The sequence below is a fragment of the Aotus nancymaae genome, unplaced genomic scaffold (genome assembly GCF_030222135.1).
Source record: "Aotus nancymaae isolate 86718 unplaced genomic scaffold, 86718_ANA_hifiasm-v0.15.2.pri h1tg000040l, whole genome shotgun sequence".
Classification (NCBI taxonomy): domain Eukaryota; kingdom Metazoa; phylum Chordata; class Mammalia; order Primates; family Aotidae; genus Aotus; species Aotus nancymaae.
In genome coordinates, this window is record NW_026988454.1 from 76364290 (window position 1) to 76391403 (window position 27114).

Consider the following 27114-nt stretch of genomic DNA (forward strand, 5'->3'; position numbering starts at 1 on the left):
CATTTAGTTAATTGAGTAGAAAAAACTAGGCATCACAAACTCAGGGAAAAAAAGGGAAGCATTGTTGGAGCTCTTTTAAGAAAATGGAAAAAGAGAAAGTAATCTTGTGATTATTATAAATTCTATTACTATTTCGCTTACCTGACCTGATGTCATCACCTACTTCCTTATTTCCCAGGTAAAAAAGAAAAATTAAGCTCTTACCCCAAATTACCTGCCTCTTGGCCCTAAATCTTATCCTGAAGCTTCAAAATCTTTGCATCACTCCTTTCTCGAATACCCCTGTAATCCAGACAGTTTTCAGAGGCGAGACCTGAGTGATCCAAGTGATCCTCCCCCATCCTGCAAATTCTGTTTAATGCTCACATTTTGCCTTTCTTCTACCCACCCATGGCCATCCCTGCCCCACAGTCGGCATTCTTGCCATTTTTTGCTCTATATCAGTGTTCCTGCTGTTACCTGCTCCATTCCCTCACCTTCTACCTCTTCCTCCACTCAGACTCCTACCTACCTGCCTTTCTCCATCTCTCCAGGGCCCCACTTCTCTAATTCATTCCCTCCTCCCTCTGCAGTGGGTCTAGAACCTCCCTGCTATCATATCACACAGCCCCTAATTCACCAGACCTTTCTTAATCATGGGATGCTATTCCAAGGCCCTCGCTGAAATGCCCTTTTCCTTGCCTTCCTCAACTTCCCAGTGTCTCCTGGATCTTCTATCTTCCTGTTGGCTCCATTCCTGTCTTCTTCATAAATTCCTTGTTCTGGGCCCACATCTATCCCCAAAACAGCTATTCCTCAAACTTCTGTGTTGGCCCTTCCTCCTTTTGACTCCACCTTTACCAGAGTGATCATACCCTCCTCCTGCATCCCAGGGCCAGTTCCCTCCTAGTCACTCTGGCTAGAGGTCTCCATATCCCTCTCCTCCCACATGCAAATGACCCCTAAACCATAAGCATCTCTCCATTCACCTTTTCCTCTATGTCCCCAGCCCTGCTCAATGCCTTGATGTAGGCTGCAGGATTTTAGCTCTTGTCTTATTGTCTCCAGCCTCTTCAGGCCCCTTCATATGTTCTTTACAAAACCAGATCTGATTATGCCTCTTTGGCAACTGGGGGTCTGTCACTGGCTTTCTACCCATACAGCTAGGCTTTTCAGCGTTTCTGGGAAAGTTAGAAGACACAACCATAAACTCAGAGCATTTTCCTGAAGTACATCCTGCAGTACTTTGATTTTGGGTGTGGGAGAGGAATTTTTAGTCTTGATGGTCACGAATTGTTAACCTTTTATAGTAAAATCAACTCATGTACTTCAAAGAGAACAAAAGAAGTTCAGGTGATTTTTTAACATATGACAGGAAACTGCAAAGACATTTTATGCTTTGAAAAGACCATCTGGGGCCATGTTCTCAGATCCCTAGGAAGTTAGCATTCTATCTTCTCTGCCATTCTGAGCACTTCACTGGAAAAGTTCAATGAGAATTTTGACCTGTGGATAAAATTACATCTTCAAGCTCTTGTGCCATGTCTACCTCTCCAGTCCCATATTCCACTATTGGCTGTCACTTCTAATCATCTCAATTCCTGCACTTTCTCTGCTCCAATTCTCCTGCCTGGAATGACCTTCCAACATGTTCTTTTAACAAAATCTCCTCATCCTTCGGAATCCAGCTCTGTTATCACCTCCTCCAGGAAGCCATCCCACATTCTCATAAGCAAAGGCAGTTGCCAGAAGCCTTTTGTCCTATTCAGGTCCTTAGCACACTGTGCTGTGAGGACTTGTTCGTCAGTTCACCTTCCCCACTAGTCCAGGAGCCCTGACTTATGCAGTGCTTTATCTCCAAACGTTAGAATAGTGCTGGTACATAGGCTGTGTATGCTCGAGGCATGTCTGGAAAAAAGAAAACAGGCCATCAACTGATTGCTTCCTAACAGGTACAAGGTCTTGGCCATTGGGAAGCAAAAGAAGGAAAAAAATCTACATTAAAAAAAAAAATGAGTCAGGATTTACAACGGCATATTGTCACCATAGCACTTTGGTACTCCTTGCAAGCCATGAAAGCAGGCATGATCCCCCATACCTTCTACCTACCCTTCTTGACATCATAACCTCTCACTCTTTGCCAACACGGCAAGATGTGAATGCTTTAGTCAGGTGAAAGTGCAACCTCAGGGGTCCTTCTGTATTGAATGTCCAGCCACCTTCCCTCCTCTCTGACTCTTTCTTGGCCTTGAGGTTCAACTCAAATTCTACCTTCTCAGTGAAACCTTTCCTGGCCATTTTAACCCTCAAAATTTGTTTTTTCTCTTAACATCTACAACACTTCTTATTAGAATTTAATTATGAACATTTTGAATTTTACAACATTTATTGGCTACCTTTATTACAGAAGTAATATATTTATATTAGGAAAAATTTTTAAAAAGAAAAAGAAAAAACACTATTTCAAGAGGACCACTTGAACACTGTGCATATAGCCTTCCAAATTTTTCCTATCCATGCACTGGCAATTTTTTTTTCACAAATAGGATTCTACTGTAAATGCTGTTATGCAAATTATTTTTAAACTATACCAATAAAATATTAATATGCCAATATACATAAATTTTCATCACTAATTTTTTTCATTATTATATTTTTGGTAGAGATGGGGTTTCACTATGTTACCCAGGCTGGTCTCGAACTCCTGAGCTCAAGCAATTTGCCTGCCTCAGCCTCTCAAAGTGCTGGGATTATAGTCATGAGCCATTGCACCTGGTCACCAATATTATTTTGATAGCTCTGTGATATTCATATTTATATATGAGCCACCATTTATTTAGACAATCATTTCCTGTAAAGCATTTAGATTTTTCCATTTTCTTTTTGCTATCATAAAGATCTGTACACTCTTAATTTTTTCATTAGCATAAATTCTAACACATACAATTTCTATATAATTTTTAAATATTAATATATACAAATAACAAAAGCAATCAAATATAAAATTACTACATTTTTCAATTGTTTCATGTATATTAGTTTTGACTCCTTATGTAGATTTAAGTTTCTTGAGGATAGAGTCTAATGTTTCTTAATTTTTCACCTCAACGGTGTAACAGATGCTCAGTTGTATATGTTGAAAAATTAGTTTACTTCATATACCATATTTCACTAGTTTATCTCATGTAAGTTTTTAGATAATAGTGATATCAATTCTTTACTAGAGAAGAAGATCACTATAGATAGTAATGTAAGAATATCGCTTTCTTTTAGGGACTATTTACAAACTCTTTTTAGGAACTGAGGCAATCTTGGAGGAGACAGAGATGGTACAAATAAGAGATGTATAGTTCAAAGGAAAAAGGCTGCCATCCAAATTTAACAATTGCTAGAAGCAAAATTTTTTTTCTAGTTTGGATTACCCTAATCATTTTTCAAAACTTGTGTGAGATTTTATACAATGAGAAATAACTCTTCTTGGCAGTGGTGTGTCCAGAAAGCCCCCAGGAGTGGGCCCCCCAAGGTCCTCTGTGCTGTCCAGCAGTCCTGCTACATTCCTGACACTGGTTCACATCTTTTCTCTATCCCTTAAATCTATCCTTCCCTCCTCCACCATCAGTGGATGATCTTTCTTCTTAGTCCAATAAGAAAACAGAATCACTCAGACAACGGCTTCCCAAACTTCCAACCATGACATTCCAGCCTCCCTGCACATCCTCATTTGTGCTGCCCTTCCTTCTGTTGCTTGGGATGAACCAGCCCCTTTCTCTCTCTGCGTGCTGCTTCTCAGCTTCCTTGGAGGGGGATCTTCTTCATCTTGCTGACCGCTAAATGTCAGAGTGCCCCAGGTCTTAAACCTTAGACTTGTTTTCTTTGCTCTCTTCTCCACCCATGTTTCCAATTGCTGTGCTGATGATACACAGATTTCTATCTCTAGTCTGGACCTCTCTCCTAAATTATAGATTCCTATGTCTGATCACCTGCTCACCTTTTCCACTTAGATGTCTGAGAGGCATCTCAAATGTACTATATCCAAAACCAAATGTTTCAGCATTTCCCCTGTACCTGCTCTGCCCGGAGCCTTCTCCATCTTAATAAACTCTCCATTAATCAGCTGTTCAGTCCAAAATTCAGAATTTCCTTTGACTCTTCTCTCATATCCTACAATGGAATCATCAACAAATCCTGTCCAGTTTATGTTGAAAATATATCTAGAATCCATTTATGGCTGTCATTCTAGCATTCTACTAACAGTTTAAATCACCATCACCTCTCTCTTGACTTATCTCAAGCAAGCCATGGCTGCCCAGCTGTGAGTGGAGTTGGGCACATGGGGGAGGGGGTGGTTGAGGAGGGAAATATGGCTACCAGCTGATCTACCACCGCCATGCTGGATTCTACAAGCTGATCTTGTCAGATGGATACAACAAAGGCTAACAGGTTCTTTCCATTACTCTGCTTGTCTAAAGACTCAGACTGGAGCTTTTTCACTTTGAGATTTTCAAGCATGAGGTGGGATATCAAGTACAGATGAGAAAACTTAATATACCTGTGATAGGTTGCATCACCCAGTCATTCAAGGAGGCTGAATTAGGAGTAGTTAGCCTCTCAGGTTAGGTCCACTTCTGCAATCATGCACCTCTATGGCTGTAAGATGAAATCTTACAGCCTCCTAGTTGGTCTCTCTGCTTCTATTCCTGTACTTCCCTCCACCCAGCAGAGTGATCCTTTAGGAGCTGAGGCCAGGACATGTTCCTTGTCTGCAGAAACCCCTATAGCATCCCACTCCATTCACTTTTGCCAGATTTCATTGGATGTTAACTTTGTCCTGCCATGCCTTATTCAAGATACTACATTTGAATTTGTCTACTGTTCTGCCTAAGCAAAAACACATATCTTCTCAACATCACTGGATTCTGTACAGGGTGATGGAGAGCAAGAAAATCAAAGGCTCAAGAACTGCCCATGTCTTTAGTCTGTCTTCCTTTACTCATCTGTTTCCTGTATATTTTAATTTTTCCTATTTTATACAATGAAATTTCTATTATAGAAATAAAGTTTGTTTGTTTCAATGACATGATACAAATATATTGTCCCTGGAAATCATGTCATGCTTAGAAATGTATCACAGACAAGCCCATGCTCCGGATCAACACACACATGTAATTATGTAGAAAAAAATGTGCATCAGGAAGGGTTGAATGTTCCAGGCATGAGAAATAAATTGACCTCCACTCCAGTTACTGCCATGAATATACAGAGAGAAGGAGGACCTGCATGTGTTTCACATCGTAAACGCCTAAAGTGTCGGAACAGCACCACAAGCCCAGGAATGGCCATGCAAGCTCATGATGGAGGTGCTAAGGCTGTCCATAGCCCAGCCTCTACAGCAGTACTGTTAGAGTGTCTAGTACTTGACTTACCATTTTAATTTTACACAATCCTTAATATATTTTTCAGGCTTGAATTCAAATAACCCACTTCTAGGTACTGAAAATAAAGTAGAAAAATGAACTCACTACTAGACTTCAAAGCTTATTCAAAGCAAAGATTTCATCTTACAGCCACAGAGGTGCATGATTGCAGAAGTGGACCTAACCTGAGAGGCTAACTACTCCTAATTCAGCCTCCTTGAATGACTGGGTGATGCAACCTATCACAGGTATATTAAGTTTTCTCATCTGTACTTGATATCCCACCTCATGCTTGAAAATCTCAAAGTGAAAAAGCTCCAGTCTGAGTCTTTAGACAAGCAGAGTAATGGAAAGAACCTGTTAACCTTTGTTGTATCCATCTGACAAGATCAGCTTGTAGAATCCAGCATGGCGGTGGTAGATCAGCTGGTAGCCATATTTCCCTCCTCAACCACCCCCTCCCCCATGTGCCCAACTCCACTCACAGCTGGGCAGCCATGGCTTGCTTGAAATAAATGAATCTACACCACCCTCACAGGGATGCTCTCAAGCATCCCTTGTTGTGAGAAAAACATTATTGCTACTATTAAAATGCACAAAGTTATTTCACCAACACATACTTACAAGAATGAGGAATGTGAAACAGAACCATCCATAAGACTATAAGAAACGGCCTGGCCACGGCAGACCAGGAATTAGTACTCTGTCCTTGCCAGGGGTCAGGCAGGGAACCTCAGAAGCAGCGTGTTTTGTCCTAGGAGGCACCAGATCAGGTCAGGAGAGTGAGGGCTACTCCTAGCTCTAGGACTTTTCCTTATTTGAAAGCCGGGTAGGTTAGCAGAGAAAATCCAGTCCCCAGACCTCCACGCAGAGGCTCTTCAGTGCCGTTAGAAAATTAGCTCAGCACCTTCAGCTTGCTTTCAGCCATCACTTAGCTTTCCATACAGACATTCCAAATGGGGCCTTTCAAAACTCTGCCCTCAAACGAAGCTGGTTCAGAGCAACGCTTTAGATGATATCACAAGACTCCCAGGGCGACGCTTCACTGCTTCCTCAGCATATGCCAGTGCCCGTTTTACAGGGGGGATTTATGATCCTTGCCTCAGTAGAGCGAGCCAAAGTTTTATAATATTCATTAAAAATCAGCACCACATGTAATAATATGGAATACTGCCTGTACACAAGAGGGCCAAGTTATAGGTGTTTAGGGAAACGTGGCAGAATTTTCTGGCCTTGGCAAGAGGTAAAGTTGCAGGCACCAGCACAACACTAACACAACCTTATTTTATTGCAAATGTACGTTCAGCCTAAATCCTAATTACTCTCTGTAAAATCCTAACCACCACCAAGTCTTCTGACAGGGCACTCCTTGAAGGGCAGCAACAACACCCTAACAGCCTCAGAAAGGAAAGGCAGGGTAGAGTGGCTGGAAGGCAGTAGGAGCTGGGGCTGAAGCCCGGAAGGTTGGCTTTTAATGTCCTCCTGAAATTGACCGCGCTCTTTCCAAAACCACTGGCGTAGGGGCTTAGAGGTTCGCTCAGTGGGGCAGGCGAAGGCCCTCCCGAAAAGGATTCAGAAGTCAACATTCAAAAGGCTGCTTTTACTCGCCCCGTCCCCACCCCAAAGGGAGTCCGGTCAGCTTTGTGGGGACCCGTGGAGCATTTTTCCTGCCCCTCCGGGAAAACGCTAGCTAACCCCGGGATCCCAGGTCTCGAGGTCTGCTCCCCTTCCCCTGGTGCAGCGCCTAGGGGAAGGGGAGTCCTCACCACTACGCTCACTACCACACCAGCCCTCACCACTACGCTCACCCCGCTCTGCCCCCAGCCCTTCTCTTTCGCGGCCCAGAAGGCCAGGCCGAGCGGGGCGGTCAGCCGGGCCGGGAAGAGGGGGCTCTCCGGGCCGCGCGTCCGCACAAAGCGGGGAGATCGGCGGCGGCGGCGGCGGCGTGAGGCGCGCCCCCTCCCGCGAGCCGGCGGAGCGCGCGCCCGCCCCCGCCCCAGCCCCAGCCCCCGCCCCAGCCCCCGGAGCGCCATTCGCGGAGCGGCTTACGCTAGTCGCCGGGCGTACAGCGCCCCAGCGGCCGGGGAGGTGCGCTGCCCGGCTCCCGTAAAGTTATTGTGAATGGGGAGCGGGTGACGTCAGCCCCGAATGTCAACAATGTAGCGATTGAGAGTGTGGGCGTTCCGGGGAGAGCGCGAGCCGCGCGGCGCGGAGCAAACAGCGCCGAGCCGCCGCCGCCTCAGGAGCAGCAGAAGCAGCAGCGGCCGTGCACGCCCGGGCTGAGGTCGTACAGAGCTAACGTGAGCGGCCGCCCACCTCGCCGCCCCGCCAGCCCACTGCCGCCGCCGCCCCACTCTCGCTTTCTCCACAGCCTTCCCTCGCCCCTTCCCCTCCCCCTTCCTGGCTCTCTCGGGGGGCTGGGAACGAGCTGCCATGTGATGCGCGTCCCCTCCGCGAGCTTTCAGTGACCCCCGAACCGCCCACCGCGCCGGCTGCCGGGAGGGGGCTGCGGGCCGGGAAGACGCGGGGAAGAGGAGGCGGAAAAGGACGCAAACTTCTCCGGCGAGGTGAGTCCCGGGCCCCGGCGCCGGGCGGGGTGGCGGGGCAAGTTTACGGAGGGAGCGGGCAGGCGGGGAGGCGTGGGGAAGCGGCGCGGGAAGGGAGCCCCGGTTGCCCGGCGCGCAGCCGCCCTCCCCGCTTTTATGGCATTTTCTAGGAACGGGAAGGGGGTGGGAGCCGAGCCGGCAGCCGCGGCGCGCCGCGCCGAATGTGCGCTCTGTCTCCCGCCCGGCTGTTTACGGCGGCCGAGGCGGCATTGTATTTTGCTCGCGTCGAAGGGTGTTTTGGAACGGCAGGGGGAGGAGGAGCAGAGGGTAATAAGTCAGGCGTGGGGAGGGCGGGCTGCAGGGAGGCGCGCGTCCGCCCAAGCCGGAGCAGCTGTCAGACCCGCGGCCCTGCCCCCGGCCCCCAGCCCGCGATCCCCGCGCCAGGCCGGGCGGCCTCCTCCTCAGCCCCTGGCGTGCGCGCCCCGGGCTGCTCCGCGAGGACCGTGGCCGCGGCGCCTTTGCGCTCAGCTGTCAGCCGCCGCCGGGTGGCCCAGACCACCGCGACCGGCGGGGAACCAAAGCCCAAGTTTAGAGTCGCGGGAAGAGGCGAGTTGGGAGCCTCGCGGCGCAGACCTGGGTTGAATCTCTCCTAGCAAAAGATCCGGTGGTCGGAAAGCGTCCCGCGGAGCTAAGACCTAAGGGCTCCAGGCTTTTGAGAGGGAAACGTTGCACCCCCTCACCCGAAGATCCTGCAGGAAGTCAAAGTGCAACACATGCACATATCCCTACACTCCAGTCTCCAAGCCCCAGAAGCGTCACTCAGGTTTATGAAGGGGGCAGTGCCCTCCCCGTCCCCGCGCCGAGGCGCTCCATTCCCGCAGAGCTTCCCTCACCCGGCGGGTGTTCGGGAGCCCAGCGCCGCTTGAGACGGCGGCGGGCGGCGCTCACGGGCCACCCCAGGTGCCCACGAGGGGACACTGGAGCGAGCATCTTAGCGACCTCGGCTCAGTCGAGGATCTGCGGGAACTCCGACCGTGAGGGGAACCGGGCAGGGCCGAGTGTCAGTGTGTGAAGGGGCTGCACACTCCTGGCTTCGGGGGTCGCGGGCGCGCGGGACATCCCCAGCACCCTCGCGCGCGTATGCGAGTTTGACAACTTGAGGGAAGTTCCGGAGCAGCCGCTGCCGGGGTTGTTTGTCTGTGGCCCGAGGAGGCGCGCCTCGCAGCCTGTCCGCCGGGTCACCGACGTTGCCGTGACCCGTGGCCGCGGGGAAACGAGAGGGACCGGGGCGCCCCACCCGCGAGACGGAACCGCAGCCTCCCAGCGGGCCCGCAGGCGGCGAGACGCGGTGTTCCTGGTTTTCACCTTCGCTGTCTAGTGCTGCAATCGCTCACTCTCTGTGTAAATTTCATCTGTTGAGTGTATTTAGCTAAAAAGGGTAATTACTTTAGATAAAAATCCTTTCCTGCCTAGTGGGAACCTTGGCGGAGATGATGCCTAATGAGATATTTTGCTTTTGTCTGTTTAGAGTAAAATTAGAGATGTTAACGCTGATAACGGTTTTCTCAGATCATTAAAATGTAACATGTAGGAAAGGCATCTCGAGTTGCAAAGGCTCGGGCTGACATGAAAGAAGCTGAGCGTGAAAGGCTGCCCCTCCTTTGGCAGAGAGGGCTATTTTGGTAAGGCAGCGGGTAGGTCTTGCTTAAAATGTGAGATAACCTGGTTCTCCTGCACCTCGCGAATAAACGGCATTTTTCATTCTTGCAGGTAATAATAAACGTGAGTCAAAATGACATCTTGTTAGAATTAGTCTTTAGTCTGTAAGAGAGATTGCCAAATTACAGTGTTGCGTTCAAACTGCTCCAGTGAAAGGTCTGTCAGCATTTCCATTATAAATTCAGTTTTTCTGGAGTTTGTAATTTCACCACAAAACTTTGAGTGGCTGAGATGTTTTCCCTTCTAGTGTTCTAGTTTTTAAAAGAAATGCATTGATTGCCCATTTCCAGCATCTTCGCTACTCCTGAAACCTGAATATCATTCAGATAGGGGGAAGTCCCAGAGATGGAATACACAACCATGGAATAAAGTATTTTTGTTAGAACATAACTTTATTGGAGCAGAGCCGTATTTTCATTTTGGATTGCGGGAGGCTTCAGGTTTGCCATTTGGTAATCATGAATGTGTTGAGTAAATTCTTCTGTCTGTCTATTCTGCAGGTGAACTGAAATGTCAGTTCGTAGTGTTTGCGAGAATTACATGGAGAGAGACACTCCTCAGTTATGTGTGTGTCTGAACTCATAGCTAAATTATAAACATTCCTCTTACTTTTTGGTTCTTTGTATGTTGCATGTCAGGATCTGCCATGGAGAAGAAGGGGTGAGGCCAAAGAGAGGGAGGGGATCAGGAATCACTTTCAGTATTACCAGTGCCTGGGAGAAAGCCATTTATTCTTTTTCTACTGAATTATGCCCTTTGACTCAGTATCTTCAGGCAGTTCTTTTCCAGTGGCTCACCTCTGGCTGCTGTGTGAGGGGCTTAATTATTTGCAAACTGCCTTGAAATCCCTGGATGAAAGGCACTGAATAAGTGCACAGTATTGTTATTCAGATATGGAATTTAATGATCCATTAGAGTTCATCAGGAAAATGCACTTTGCAGTGATGGTAGGAAATGTTTCCACCTGATAGAGGGTAATAATAACTGCTTAAAAGTAGATTCAGATTACAGATGAGACAATTAACTCTAGCCATGTGCTCTTCAATTTGTTGCAATTCATTTTGTGATCAAAGTGAGTCACAGAGAGCCAGATGGTCAGGTTCATGTTCAAATCTCTCCTAGGCCAGCCCTTCACTTCTGGGCCCACTGTCTGCACAGCCGACAGGACTTAGTTATTCATTAGTGCTTGTGAGCTGTTTCTCAGAATTCCTAATCGAGGCTCCGGTGATGCCAACAAAAGGGCTCAAGCCAATCTACATTGTTGGGAGCAGTTTAATTTTACTTGGATTAACTCTCACTTAGTGTCTCTGGTGTGGATCCAGCCTTAACAAAAAGAGACCCTTGTGGCTCTCTGTTTCTGCTCTGCCTGGCCCCTCTACTCTAGTTTTTGAACCTCAGATTTCAGGGGTGTGACACCTAGCTTATTGTAAACACAGGCTTGATTGCTAATGAATGAGAGAATATTTAGGTAAATAAAATATCTTCCTGTGTGTCCAGGAGGTGAGAGCCATGACTAGCTTCGTGGGCATAAGACCTGTGCAGTAACAAAAGCCCCCTTCCCCTTCCCTGCTCAGAAGGAACTCACATTTGGTTTAAGGTTCTACTGTTGTCTTGTGAAATTCTTAATATTATTTTTGAACAAGGGCCCCTCATTTTCATTTTTTACTGAGGCCCACAAATTATGTACCTACCTGGTTCTGGTGAGGAAAAGGGCATAGCGTGGAGTGGCAGGCAGCTCCTACTCAGCTTCTTGTAGACTCTTGCCAGGGAAGAGTTGGTAGGATTACTGGCTTTGTGTTGCCACATTGTTTGATTTTTCCAGGGGGAGCTGGATATTGGATATTTATGTGGAATTTCCTGATTTTTAAATATTGGCTCAAATCTTTAAAAAATTTTTGGATGAAAGCATATGTAAGAGCTAGAGCCGGCCTGCACGCTGCTTGTCGCCTACCACTGAACAGACTGAAACTTCTTTTTTGTTTAATATCTTTGTCTCTGTTTTCTAAAGGCCTCACATATAGTGGATGATTTGTGAATATGCACCAAATGAATGGTTACAACTATCTGGAAAATAGAAAGATGCCAAAAAACCGAAACTCTAAATCAAATCAATACTGAGTCCCACTGAGGGATTGATAGCTTCCTTTTTAACAGAGAATTCAACATGAAAGGCCAAATAATTTAATACCATGGGTACAATGTGATTCCTTGTAGGTAAATAATCCATTGCTTTTGTACCACCTGCCCTCTATTTAGTTGTTATTGACCATATGCGGTAACTTGGCTGGGTAATGCCTGAGGACCTCCATGGGAGTTTGACATTTGAGAACACTCACCAAAACAATAGCTTTGATTTACTGAATCTGCACCATGTGCCAGACCCAGTGCTAACTACCTTACCTATATGTACCTCATTGACTCTTCAAAGCAACCTTAGAAGTAGGTGTGGTGCCCACCCATTCTGCAGAGTTGGGAGAACTAATCTCATGTTGGAATGAACTTAATCTGAATATAGTGTGTGTTTTCTTGAATGTCTAAAGGTTATTTCCCCATTCTGTATACACAGTCCAGTCCTGAGTCAATGACTGAGCATGGTGTAGGACTGTGGCATACAGAGAACGTGGTCCCTGCCCTCACATACACAGAACAGAAAACAATATAAAATGTAACATATTGTCAAAATCTGCAATTCAGGTAGCAGACGCTATGCATCTGTCTCCCTGTTTCTCTCCTTTCCCTGTCTGGATGTTGAAGAAGCTTCAGTGACATATGACCCTGTCAGAGGTACTCACAGTTCAGAAGTCAGGGCTGGTTGCAAAAATTGAAATTTCTTTGATAAAGAAGACAAGCTTTTGGCAGAGCTGGGGTCACTTGTGGGAATGCAGCACCAAGGCCTTGGGAATGAGGGAAAATAGCTTCTGTATTGTTAATGGCAATATATGACCTCTTTCTCCTATCTTTAAATTTTATGTAAATATTTGCAAATTGTTCAAGTCCAAACTGAAACCTGCTAGGAACTAGACATTTTGTGAACTCAGTAAGATTGCCCAAAATATAACTTACCTTTCACCTTTTTTTTTTTGCTTGTTTGGGATGACATTTAATTAAAAAAAAAAAAAGTGGTTACTTTTTACTTTTTTTTTCTTTTGTCAGTTCAAGGTCTTTTAATTTTTTCCCTTTATTATTTTTTTCTTTTTTGTTAATTTCAAATGTCAGTCTATCTAAAACTGAAACTTAATTTTACTATCAGCATGCTACTCAGCTTCCTTAAGGCTGGAAATATACTCTGAATCTTGCCACTCTGTCCTTTCCAAAGGCCATTTCATTTCTAAAGAATATATAAGTTGAACTTCATCCTGCTAGTGATACTACTGAAAAAATCAGGCAGGAATTTTGCCATTTGTTTTTCCTTGAGCTATTTCTTTCCAAAAGAATAAATTTCCCCAATCCAAAAGCATTTCATGTCCTCCTTCATTTTAATCATTGGAATTACAGCCAAAATGCCTCTCAGTCTTCCCCAGTGACTTCATAATCACCGTTTCTCCAGCATATTCCCTGGTTGACTTCTCTTTTGTTCCTTAGCCTCATAATGAATTGCCCTTTGGTTCTGAGATGTGTCATTTTCCTCCCTGACCTTTTTGTTCTTTTCCTGAAGGCTGTAGGACATGCTGCTACCGATGTGATGAGAGCCGGCCCTTGGTTGCTAGGTCCCTCCTGTCCTTGTGTCAGCTTTCATCGGCTCCTTTCCTAAGCATTTAAATCCTCCACTTTCCAGTCCTCCCATACATCTCATTATTCTCTTCATGTGTGCCTGAGCCTGTAGCTGGCGTGTGCACAAAGTCCCAGTTAGCTACAGAAGAAAGCTTTTCGAGTTTCCAAGTCTTCTATCACTCTAGTCGTGGGCCATCTTCTCTGCTTTCTCCCCTGTCACTTTCTGCAGATACTTCAGGAATTTCCTCAGGACTTTCCAGAATTTTAATCCAAAGACGGCTTAGACCTTCACTTTGGAGTTTAAAGTTGGGAGAGCCCAGTGTGGTAATTTCCATTCCACAAGTAGAAAACAAAGTGAATGTGCATGCTCAGCATCTTTCCTCAGTATTTCAGTATCCATAGATCTTTGGCTATTTTTCTTTTCTTCCTATCCTGTATTCTTCAAGCAACAGAAACTTGTGGATAGTACAAAATGGGCCAAGTTTCCAGAAATATAGCTCTTTAGCAGCAGACACCTCATTCATTTGTTAAATATATGCCGAATATCTCTTAGTTAGCAGGCACTCCCCATAGGGCTAGTGGGGAGCAAACCCAGTCCTGGCCCCTGGTCTCATGAAGCACGTCATCTAGTAGGAAGGATGACACTGATCAGTTAGTAAAGATAACCCACTGCTCATGAAGGAAAGGTGTTCCATGCACCAGAGTGTCTAATGGGGGAATTTAACCTGGTCTGGAGGTTGGGGAAGCCCTCCCTGAGGAATTGTGAAGTAACCTCCCATCAGGGACAGTCCGAAACATGAGGTTCACTTTTTCATCCAGCTTCCTAATCCTATTCATTGCTATCTTTGGCCCTTTGGAGTATTGCATAAACCATGCTAGAACCTCTGGGGCCATTTTTGGCAAATAATAGTTCCTGTATACAGAGTCCAGAATTGATTTATTTACCTGCGTCTTTAGAACCTGATAAAAGCAGAAGTTGTTAACTGCCAAGAGTACTGTTCATTTCCATACTTGGAAAAAATACAAGTTAACATTCTTATTTGGAACGTATTTAGGGTGGTTTTGACAACATTTGAATGATCAGGAGCTACAAAGATATTCCCTCCCAGTCAGCTGATGTGTGTAAGGCCTTTGGTGAAAAAGTGAGTGTAAAGTCTGTCTGAAGCCCCTGCCTACTCCAGAGGAGAGGATCTCCATCCTCTGTGGCTCAAAGATGATTATTCCAACCTTGTCCAACTCATGGCCTTCAGGCTTCATGTGCGATGAATGCGGCCCAACACAAATTTGTAAACTTTCTTAAAACATTATGAGGTTTTCTTTATTTCTTTGTTTTTGCTCATCAGCTATCGTTAGTGTTTAGTGTATTATATGTATGGCCCAAGACAATTCTTCTTCTTTCATTGTGGCCCAGGGAAGCCAAAAGATTGGACATGTCTTATTTAGACAATTCTTAGGTGCAATATTAAGGAATTTTGACAGTATCTATTTAAAATAAATTGACTATACTGTATGCTAACACTCCTCTATTTTTTTTTCTTTGATGATAGCTAACCCGTATTGAAAGCTTCATGTGTGTACTGCTCATATTAACTCATGTAATCCTTAGAACAACCCAGGGCTAGGTGTGTCAGTAGAAGCTGCAGCACAGGTGTCACCCAGCTAATGAATGGTAGAGCTGGAATTGGACACTAACTGTTTGATGCTGGTGACTGTTCTCTCACTCACCATGCTATGCCTCTCCCTTTTCCTTTTCTTCATTTGAAGTTGGAACTCTCTTTAGCAGTTCCCAGAAGTGGAAATAAAGGCCACATCATTCTAAAATATTGGATGTTTTGTTGACATCTGTCTTAAAGTTGAAAAACAATTTCTCAGTAAACCTGAGTGAATGTATCTCCTGTATTTTACATGGCCCACCTTCTAATCATTGCATTCCTTAGGTTTTAGTGTCCATTTAGGCATCAGAAAGTAAAAGTGATGCATATAAAGGCAAAAGAAGTACTAGGCATGTAAACTGAAATCCTATGGCTCTGTCTCCAAGGTTTACTTGTAATTCACACTCCTCTCCTCTTGTTAGGTGGAGGGAATTTGTTCTTTGCTTTGTGTGTATGTGTGTGTGAGAGTAGGAAAGGGTGAAAGAAACTATACCTGTAATAGGTAGAGTATTTTACCAAAGAGGAAGAATTTCATTCAGAACTAATTCCATCAGAACTCCTAATTAGAAATATTAGCTGCCAGTAACAGATAAAAGTAGGTAACCTTTGTTCTCATTCTGGTCAATTTCAGGAAGAGATTATCTTGCCAGATTAGCATGTTGCAACTCTCAACTGGAGATTTGAATGGTTTTAAAGGACTCAGGCAGTTGGCATGGCAGTAACCCTCAGTTACCTCAGGTTTGCAGGGTCACTGTTTAGAATGCTGACTCAGCTCTGCCTGGGCCAGACACCCAAGTTGTCATCTTTAGTCAAGAGACATCATTCTCAGGAGCTACTTGAAACATTAAGCACACATTTGAAGCTCAGTTTGGGAAATGATCAAGTGTATGAATGTACAGTACTGTGCTTATTTTTCAGCATTTAGTTCAAACTTTGGAGAAGGCTAAATGGGAGATGCTTAGTGTGTCAGTGTTGGAGGTTTTAAGTGATTTAAAAAATCAAGCAGATGAGTGCATAAAGATTTCTATGCAAACAATGATGAGCTTAAATTAAAGCTGCTGATTTAGTGTGAGAATTACTTGCATTGATTTGTAGAATATCTATATGGGTTCAAGATTCCATATTATGCAAATGAATAAGCCCTGAAGAGTCAAACTGAAAAAAAAAAAAAGAAATTAACTATGAAAGATATTATTACCCATTCAGCAAGAGGAAAATGTAGACATATTTAGAGTTAACTCTTCCTTTTCATACAGTTCTTGGGAAGAGAAGTGCCAGGGATGATGGTCTGTGTCCCAGATGTAAAGAAGCGAGGCATGGTTTGCAGTCAGTTCCCCCATCCTCCTTCTGTCCTCACTTCTTTGTTCTGTGCTCTCTTACCTTTTGGCCACCTAGTCCCCTCAACTAGTTCTTGTCCTTTCCCTTCCAAAACCAATCTCAGAGAAGGATTTTATGAACACAGTTTTACTAATGTATAAATAACTGAGCATAATTAGTGCATTACTTTTTTGAAGGATCAGTGTATTAATAGACAAAGCCGAAGAAGTAAAACCCTAACGATAAAAACAATAGAATTTTGCACACTGGTAACCTGGTGATAGGAGGCCGTTTCTGAATGAAGAGGAGGCTATTCATAAATAAACGCAACCCTGGACAGAGAATATACGCAAATGGATTACAGGATATAAATCGCAGTAATATTAAAAATAAATAGAGAGGATGATTTTTAATAATACATTTGTCAGTGAGCATCTCCCACCTCTTGCCATACGTTGGCTTTGATCACATAAACCTCTATAGCAAGATGCTGTGTTATTAAACATTTAAACAAAGCTTCAGGGAAAGCCATTTGGTTTATGATTAGGGATTTATGTTATTCAGTAGCAGTGAACCTGAATCTATTATCCTTGAATGATGAATTTTAGAAGAAAAAGCGGTGGATCCAACTTTATTTACCTCCTCACCCCAATTTTATTGATAAAAATTAAATTGATAAATTTATTTCAAAATAGGTGTGTTCCAATTTTGACATACGAAAAGCACAGTGGTGAGTTATAAAAACATAGAGTTGGTTGATTAATGAAAATATACTTATTTTAGATAGAGTTGTTGCTAGGTTGTTGGCCTGGCTGCAAAGAGCCTGAACCCCCTTCAGTCCCACCTCTCCCCGACCATACCCTCCTCCAGCAACCATGCTATGTTGAGTTGATGGCTCCATCTAGTGCCAGTCTGTGGAACTGTCTTTCAGGACTCTTCACTGTCCCTGTTTCTCTTGCTGTGTGGTGGGTCACCTCTGGAGCAGGATATGATGAAGAGTCCTCTTTCTCTGGGAACACACAGTCTACTGGGGGACTGCCCTCTAGTTCCTACCTCTCCTTTGTTTTTGCGGTGTAGTTATACCTCCATGTCTTTCTCCCAGACTTAATTTCTTTGTTTCCCTCTCTCTAGTACCTGCTCTTTGTACTTCTTTCTCCTCTTTTTTTCTTTTCCAACTCTCAATCAATTTTTTTGGAGCAAAAAAAAAAAAAAAAAAATCAGAGCTCACAACTGGTAAGTATAAAGATTTTTTTTTAATGATACATTATGCCAAAGTAAGAGAATTCCGTGCATTTTAAATGAAACTAATGATTTAAACCATATTAGAGAACCAGCGTGACCCTAAAGTTGAAGACAAAGTCTCACTTAGAAGACTGTGTCCCTTCATCTTCCTGTAATTAGACATTTCCCCAAACACAGTTAATTAAAAATTTTTCTTTCGATTGATTTTGGAACTATCATTGTAGTACCATTTTCTACTTTTTAGATTGTAAATTTAATCTCTCACTCATAATTTAAGTTCAAGACACTTTCATGGACTATCCAGGAATGCTAGTTCATTGGCCTGGCCCTGTTTCCATGGGAGAATGTATTCTCAGTTTCAGATAACCAGTTTTCCTGCAGATTTTTTGGGTCCTGTATGAAATGACAGCAAAGATGAATGAGAGGCATTGTCGGACAAAGCCTGACACGTGAGATCTAAGTTAGTGTACAGGTTTTAAGTCTCCTACATTAAACAATACATTTTAAATTTCCACTTATGTTAAGCATCTTGATATTGTGGGTTTGAAAGTAAGTCCCCTCTGAAAAACAGGAACTGTGCTTGTCTGTTACCAGTTCTTGTGGTCGATATGGTAACTATTTTGATTTTTCAGAAGGGAAGAAAAGCAGTTAAATCTAGTTAAAATTAAAACCAGTTAAAATTAACTGGCTCGTGAGATTTCAGTGCAGCTGTTCCACACAGCAACACTGAGAGTGAGTTGTTTGTTTATTATCATGATTAATTATTAGTTGTTACTTTTTGAGCAGTGGCATATTTGTATTTTTGGTCTACCCTTGGAAAATAGAAACTGCAAGCATAGAGAGGTTCCCGTTTGCTAATTTGCATGTACCCTGTTTTTGTTTTTGCTGGGTAGGTGTGTGCACCTCATGTATGCGAGAGTAATTTAGCATGTCAGCACTTTCCTACCAGCAACGCTTGCTGACTCATGCGGCTGTTGTAGCGCTCAGCTGGCCGCACTGTAAACTGCCCATAGTACCAGCACTGCCCTTGGAGAGCACCGGGCTGCTGGGCTGATTAGCTCCTGGGATGCTGTTGTCAGCTCTGTGGTCACTGCTGAACTGGGTCCCTGTCTCCTGCCAGCAGCTGGACACAGCCTTCTGGTTGCAGGGGAGCAAATTGGACACATTTCTACCTTTGTAGGGACTGTGTAAAGATTCATGGCATTTCTGGATATGCCTCAGGAAAACTATTTTGTGTTTTTTTGTGTGTGTTTTTGTTTTGCGTTTTTGTTGTTGTTGTTGTTGTTGTTTTGCTTCACTTTATTTTCAGGGAACATTTAAGGGGATAGGCAAAAGGGGCTGATAATAAGTGAAAGGGGAATGTGCTGTTATTTTGTGCTTAAGACTAGGAGTTTTCACAAATCTTTAACTTAGGCTTTTTTGGTGTAACTGAAACCTGACCCACTTCTCCCTCAGTGCAAAGCCGTGTGTCCTGAGTAGGGAAGCAGGGTGACGGTGCAAGTGACTAGCCTGACATTGTTTTATGTGGCTCAAGTCCCTACGTGATGACAGCTTTTGTTTATATCCGTTGCCTTTTATTGAGGTTAAAAAAAAAAAAATTGACCTCAGGTCATTTTAAAGCTAGCATGTATTTTCAGAGATGGTTTCACTGTTTGTTTTCAGAGTTCAATTTTGCTTATTTTCATTGGAAAGTGTGAAATGTTGCTTTTTTGAGGCTTCTAAATAAACTTCCTTTTGTAGATACAAGTTGATCCAATCATCGTAAACTGTCTTGAAAAGGATGATTAAAGTAAGATCAGCTGGGGAAGGGAAAGCTTTGCACACACTTGAGGAGTTTGCCTCCTTTTTCTTAAGTTTCAATAAGCATTCTGAAGCAGCTTTGACCAGTAATAAAGAAAAGCCACAGTGACTGTGTGTAACATGATGTTGATGGAAGTTCTTGGTTTCCGCCGATACAGATGACTCATCAGTATCAATAGAATTGTGACTTCTAATAATAACACAGTGCAAGACCTTCAAAACATGTGGTTTTAGCCCTTGCTCTTAGTGAAAGGTTGGAAAATATTAGTTTGAGCTTTTTTTAAAAAAAATCTCTTGATTTTGCCCAAGTATAAAGTTGTTTTTTATAGGAATGGTGATCTCCCTGTGTTTTCTCATCTTACTGTTTTTAGTTTCATTATGATTAAGGAGCCAAACTCATATCATTTCATCGTGTAGAAATCTCTGCACTAAGCATCTCCTGTCAGGGCTGTGTTTGAGGGAAATGTGGCTGAAAAGCAAATCTTCCCTGAATGCAGAAAGGAAAACACTGGTGCAGACAATAGTCCACTGAGCTGCACGCCACCTACACAGCATCTATTGTGGAGGGCTGTGGTATTACTGAGTAGCCCCATAGCCCTGTGAGTCATTGTCAAATAATTCCACGAGGAAGGTTAACAGAAAATGCGAGTCAGAGGAAACAGCAGAGTGGAGCAGCTAGCTCAGGAAGAACTGTGCTACCTGCTGAGGGGCTGCCCAAATGTCACCCGGAGTTCAGGTGTACATTCATCCTTTTGCAGCCCATTTCCATGTGTCTACATACGGGGACGTTGTTGTTTTTTGTTTAGTTTTAGTTGGTTTTACTGCAGTTTGGCCAGACTATCAGAGATTACTATCTTAGCTCTGTATCACAGTGGTTTTATCCCAGAGCCTTTGCTTATTGTATTTTGTAGTTAGAGCAACTGAATTTCTAGACTATAAGACCAATATGTATATTTGTATCATCTTTTTCTTTCTAAATGCTTAACTTTTTATTTATTTATTTTTTGAGAAGGAGTCTTGCTCTTTCAAGCTGGAGTACAGTGGCGTGATCTCAGTTCACTACAACCCCCACCTCCCAGGTTCAAGCGATCCTTTTGGCTCAGCCTCCCGAGTAGCTCAGCCTCCCAAGTGCATGCCACCATGCCCAGCTAATTTTTGTATTTTTAGTAGAAATGGGGTTTCTACTAAACCAGTAGTAGCCTATCCTGGTGGCCAGGCTGGTCTCGAACTCCTGACCTCAAGTGATCTGCCCACCTCAGCCTCCCAAAGTGCTGGGATTATAGGCGTGAGCCACCGTGCCCCGCCCAGACCTACAAAATTCTTGTATGTTAGTACAAAAGTTAAAAATTCATGAAGTCTTTCATTTATTGTTGGGGAAAAAAAGAGAGTAGGACTTCTGTTCACTGAGTGGTAACTATGGAGAATGAGAAAACAAGCCCAAAGTGGTAGAAGATGTTTGTGTCACATAAATAATACTGGTTCAGCACACATATGAATCAATAAAAAAGCCAGATAACCAAAAAGAAAAATGATACTGTATATTCATATTCTTAAACATGCATTTCACAAAGGAAAAAAACCAATTGGCTAGTAAATATATAAAAAGATGCACTCAGCCTCATTAATAAGCAAACACATGCAAATTAAAATCATAGTAACAGACGATTACACTCTCTGGATTGGCAGAAATTTTAATACCTGACAGTACCATGTAAAGATGTGGATGAATGGGAGTTTTTGTATTTAGCTGACAGGAGTATAACTTGGTACAATTACATTGGAAAACAATTTGCTATTAACGTAACCAAGTTCAACCTGCAAAAAACTTACAGCACAGCCATCTTACCCCTAGGTATACATCTAAGAAAAATTCTTACCTATGTGCTTTAAGAAACATGGACAAAACAAAAAACAGATGCTCGCAAGGTTATGGAGAAAGAGGAACACTTATACACTGTTGGTGGGAGCGTAAATTATTTCAACCATTGTGGAAGACAGTGTGATGATTGCTCAAAGACCTAACGACGGCAATACCATTCAACCCAGCAATTTCATTACTGTGCATATAACCGAAGGAATATAAATTATTCTGTTATAAAGACATATACACGTGTATGTTCACTGCAGCACTATTCACAATAAGGAAAGACATGTAATCAACCTAAATGCCCGTCAGTGATAGACTGGATAAAGAAGATGTGGTACATACACCATGGAATACTATGCAACCTTAAAAAAGAATGAGCTCATGTCCTTTGCAGAGACATAGATGGAGCTGGAGGCCATTATCCTTAGCAAACTAACACAGGAACAGAAAACCAAATACTGAACATTTTCACTTACAAATGAGCTAAATGATGAAAACACATGGACACATAGAGGGGAACAACAAACACTGAGACCTTTTAGAGGATGGGAAGAGGGAGAGGATCAGGAAAAATGACTAATGGATACCAGGCCTAATACCTGAGTGATGAAGTAATCTGTACAGCAAACCTCCATGACAAAAAGTTTTCCTGTGTAACAAAGCAGTACATGTATGTACCCCTGAACTAAAAAGTTTAAAAATGGACAAAAATATTCAAAGAAGCATTGTTCATAAGAACAAAACACTGGAAGCAACCCAAATAAATGCCCATCAACCTTAGGTTGAATCAGCATATTTTGCTATGAGGTGTTTATGCACTGTGATACTATTTGGCAAAAATCAGCTAGTAAAACCACTTATAGAAGGGTGTGGAGAGGCAGCGTTTCTTGGTGGTCAAGAGTAAGGATTGTGCCTGGGTTCAGATTTTGGTTCTGCCACTTACTGTGTGACCTTGGATGAATTTTAGTTTTCTCATCTGTACATCAGGGAAAATGATGTCTATCTGATAGGGTTGTTACGAAATTTAAATGAGTTAATATTTGTACATGTTTAGAAGAATGATTGGCAGGTAATACATTCTGTGTTTGTTAAAGAAAATTGCAACATAATGTTGAAAGAAGTGAGATAGAATATGTACAGTGTGATTCTATTCATGTAAAGTTCAAAAGCATGCAAAACTAAACTATTTAGGGATGCATACATAGATGGCAAAACTATAAAGAAAATTAATATGACTGAATACGATTCTCACAAAAATCAATGACAATCATATTAAATCATATTAATTTTCTTTATAGTTTTACCATACATAGATGGTAAAACCATACATAGGTGGTAAAACTATAAAGAAGTGATGGAGTGAGTATGGTGGGGAAGGGGCTCACTGGGGGCCCCTCCAGTGGTGACAGAGTAGGTATGATGGGGAAGGGGCTCCCTGGGACTTCTGAGGTCCTAGCAATGTTTTAGCTCCCAACCTGGACAGTGGTCTCAAGGATGTTCTTTTTTATAATTGTTTTTAAAAACTGTATTTTTTTATATGTGTGTGACCTATTAGATAATAAACATTTTAAAGGATTTATGTGAGTTGTTATAGTAGCAATATGGCATTCAATAGGAATATCTGTAAATTCCTACATTTGAGTTAAAAAATAATTGTTTAAGTGTAGATTAGAACACTTGCTTGGTATTATTTCCTTCACAACATTGTGAGCCAGCAGCGCAATGTGATTCTTACAGAAGGTGACACCTCCTTGAGGCCACATTCAGAGAGCTGTCCCCTTTAGATCAGGGAATGTACTTTTCTCACTAGACCAGCTACTCTCAGGTCTAGATGTCCCATGTGTGCAATGCTATACCTTGTTACAGGGGATTTATTTTAAGAAATATTTTGACCACAGAGGGAGCATTTTCAGTGCAAAAGATGTTTAGTGGTCTGGAAACCTATCAGTTCTAAGAGTGGCCAAAGGAAGTGGGGATTTTCAACATGGAGAAGAGATGTCCGGAGAGAAAGTGTGTCTTCCATCACTAGAAGCGGAAGCAGCCTTTCTTTGTTGCTATTCAAGCCCCCCTCTGTAATGTCTACCCTTGGAGGCTGGTTTCAACTCCTGGATACTGGAGATGCCCAAGCAGAGGCTGTGGGACCTCCCTTAGACTTGACTGGGGCCACAATACCCACCACCTGGTCCCTGGGCTGCATCAGCATCACCTGGAGCTTCTTATTGAAGGCTCTCAGGAACTGCAGTGGCTCAGGCCAGTTGCCCTGGCACTTAGGGAGGTGAGGCTACACACAAGGCTAGCCTGGGTAATATATATAAAAAAAAAAGCCTCAAATTCATTAAAAAAAAAAAATTGAAAAGGAAGGAAGGAAGGTAGGGAAGGAGGAAATTAGTCTCTCTCAGGCCCACCTACATCTACTAAGTCGGAATCTGTACTTTCTCAAGATGCCCCTGGGGACTCACATACACATCAAAATTTAAGAGGCACTGGGCTGAATGTCTCTAAGATCCCTAGTGATGCTTAAGATTTAATGATTTTATAGGATAAACTGTATAAGCAACTGAAAATTACCAGTTCATATGGTGACATTATCAATTTAGAACACCTTGGGATGTTGCATGTTCATAAAACCATATTAAGTATTTGTTGCTAAATTAGTTTTAAATTGTCCATTTTCCCCCTAAAATCAAAGTTAGGTTGCCTATGTATTTGGGCACCTATAAGAATTAAGGTATTGTACAACATTGTTGTATTTTCTTCTTTTTAACATATAGGACTAGATTTTTGCTTTAAAATTCTTCATTAATGTCTTTAAATTTTTCTTCTATATTCATTAAAAATTCAGAAGCAGATTAGGGTTCTAATACCTGTTAAGAATACTCAAAAGGGATATTTAAATAATAAATACATCTCATAATACGTTGATTTTATAGTTAGCATATTTTTTCTTCTTATACATAGTCCATATTTTGACCTTATGTGGACCTTTGAAGTCTGAGTATTTTATAATGATTCTCCACAATACCCCTTAACTTTTAGATTCTAGATCTGAGATCAGGCAAGTAAAATAGTTTTACTTTTTTCTCCCTCAAAAGACCATAACTAACTTAAGCTCATTTACTTTTTCCTTAATATTTTGCAAATTATTCTTTTAACCTATGAAGTTCGAGTGGAATCCATGATTCATTTACTCTTTTCCCCTTCATATAATTAGTCACTTGTTCTTTTGATGTTCCTAGAAAAACTAATATTTAAAGTGCTAGTCATAAAATTCCAAAATGATTAAGTGACTTAAAATCAGTTCTTAAATGACTTAAAATCAGAAATAAAATATGCTTTACTATACAGTAAAAATGGAGAAAACGTCTCATGAATAGAAGATGTTCTTTAAGGCTTTGTAACCATGAGTTATTTTATTTAAGCATGTGTTACCAGGTCTGTTTTCTTGTGGTACAAAAGACCAAGAAACTGTACTTTGATGGTTGGCTTAGATAATATTTGCTGTATGCAAGAACACAAAATCAAACACCGCATGTTCTCACTCATAGGCATGTGTTGAACAACAAGAACACATGGACACAGGGAGGGGAGCACTACACACTGGGGTCTGTTGGGGGGAAATAGGGGAGGGACAGCGGGGGCTGGGGAGTTGGGGAGAGAGAGCATGGGGAGAAATGCCAGATATAGGTGAAGGGGAGGAAGGCAGCAAATCACACTGCCACATGTGTACCTATGCAACAATCTTGCATGTTCTTCACATGTACCCCAAAACCTAAAATGCAATAAAAATAAAAAAAATAAAAAAAGATAAAATATTTGCTGTATGTATGTCATCTAGATAAGATAATGGATGACAAAAGGCTTTGTAAAATGATAAAGTACTGTAGACATTTTAATAACTTTTGTGTACTATAATTAAACTTTAGCAAAGTTCCCTCTCTTTTATAAGACTGACTTAAAAAACTAAATTCTGCCTTACTGAGATTCTTCAAGTTTTAATTTCTTTTTTGGAGTTTCACTCTTGTTGCCCAGGCTGGAGTGCAATGGCATGATCTCAGCTCACCGCAACCTCCACCTCCCAGGTTCAAGCGATCCTCCTACCTCAGCCTCCTGAGTAGCTGGGATTACAGGCATGCACCACCATGCCCCGTTAATTTTTTGTATTTTTAGTAGAGACAGAGTTTCTCCATGTTGATCAGGCTGGTCTCTAACTCCTGACCCCAGGTGATCTGCCTGCCTCGGCCTCCCAAAGTGCTGGGATTATAGGCGTGAGCCACTGGACCCAGCCATGTTTTAATTTATTAATCCATAAATGATTGTGAACAAATGTTATCACCCTCTACCATATTAGTCATTGGCTGTAACATGAAATACTAGACTTCTTACCCAGAATTCTTGTTGGCTTCCTTCCTTCATTCATTCATTTATTCATAGTGAATATATGTGGAGCATGTCCTGTGTGCAAAGCTGTAGGCTGGGTTTTCCAGGAAGGACATAAAATGAATAACACAATCCTAGTGTCCAAAGAGTTTATATAGCTTTATGGCTATATAGGTGCCTTTGGTCCTGATAAAAGAATCTTATGAATTTATAAATTTTTTAATTTATAATTTTATTTTTAGAAATCATAGCATCTTACTAGATTTTTGATTATGAAATCACCATTTAAAATATTGGGTAATAAGAGATTGATGTTGAACTTAATAGCTGTTGGAAAACAATTGCTTGAAGTATATTCTTCTATTTAAAAATAATTTTGTGGAGACAGACAAGGTCTCACTGTGTTGCCCAGTTTGGTCTCAAACTCCTGGCCTCAAGTGATTGTCCTACCTTGGCCTCCCAAAGTGCTGGTATTACCAGTATTCTTTGATTTTATTTGTTTTTGCTGGGATCTCACTCTGTTGCCCAGGCTGGAGTACAGTGGCATGATCTTGGCTCACTGCAACTTCCACCTCCTGGGTTCAAGCGATTCTCCTGCCTCAGCCTCCCGAGTAGCTGGGATTATAGGCATGTACCACCATGCTCAGCTATTTTTTGTGTTTTTAGTACAGATGGGGTTTGACCAGGCTGGTCACAAACTCCTGACCTCATGATCCGCCTGCCATGTCTCCCAAAGTCCTGGGATTACAGACGTCAGCCACGTAATTTAGGAGCAAGATTTTTAAGAGCAAGATTTAGGAAGATTACTGCCTATCCCTATAGGGGTTGTTGGATTTTGGATTTTTCTTAATGGTTTGAAATCATATTTTCTAGTTTGAACTCTAAACCTGCACTGTCGAGTATGGTAACTATCAGCCACATGTGGCGTTTGAGCATGTGAAATGTGGTTGAGATGTGCTGTGCAATACACACCAGATTTCAAGGATTTATTACACAAAAAAGGATGTAAGATATTGCCTTAATAATTTTTATTATGTTGATTACATGTTGAAATGATGTTTTACATATGTAGGATTAAGTAATATTAAGATACATCTGACCTGTTCCTTTTTACTTTTTATTTAGTGTGGATAGTAGAAATTTAAAATTATATGTGGCTCACCTTATACTTTGATTTCAAAGTGCTGGTTTCTTCTCTGAAGTCTAGAGTGATTGAGAGCTCTTGAAGCAAAGAAGATCAGAGCTAAACAGAGAGTTTTAGAAATGAGATGCCACCAACAGAATCCACTTACTTGAAGAAATCCCAGTCAGCACCTTTGCCCTACTTTTAAGAGATTCCTGCTTTCTTGAACCCACAAAATAGAGCATGGGTAGCAAGCATTTAATATCTACAATGTACGGAACATTGAAAGGGAATTAAAATAGGTATCACACAGATCCCTGCCTTTAGGGAAAAAAAAATGTAGCCTACTGGGGAAGCAGGACACAAG

At 42.4% G+C, this 27114-nt stretch overlaps 1 protein-coding gene across 3 annotated transcripts in view; it reads left to right on the forward strand.

Moving 5' to 3' along the window:
* Positions 1 to 7868: 7868 nt before the first annotated feature.
* Positions 7869 to 27114, forward strand: part of BACH2 (BTB domain and CNC homolog 2) — a 355000-nt gene continuing 335754 nt past the window's right edge. For all 3 annotated transcript variants that reach the window (XM_012444191.2, XM_012444196.2, XM_012444203.3), the window contains exon 1: positions 7869 to 7960. The gene's annotated coding sequence lies outside the window, so the exon portion shown is untranslated. The remainder of the gene's footprint in view (positions 7961 to 27114) is intronic.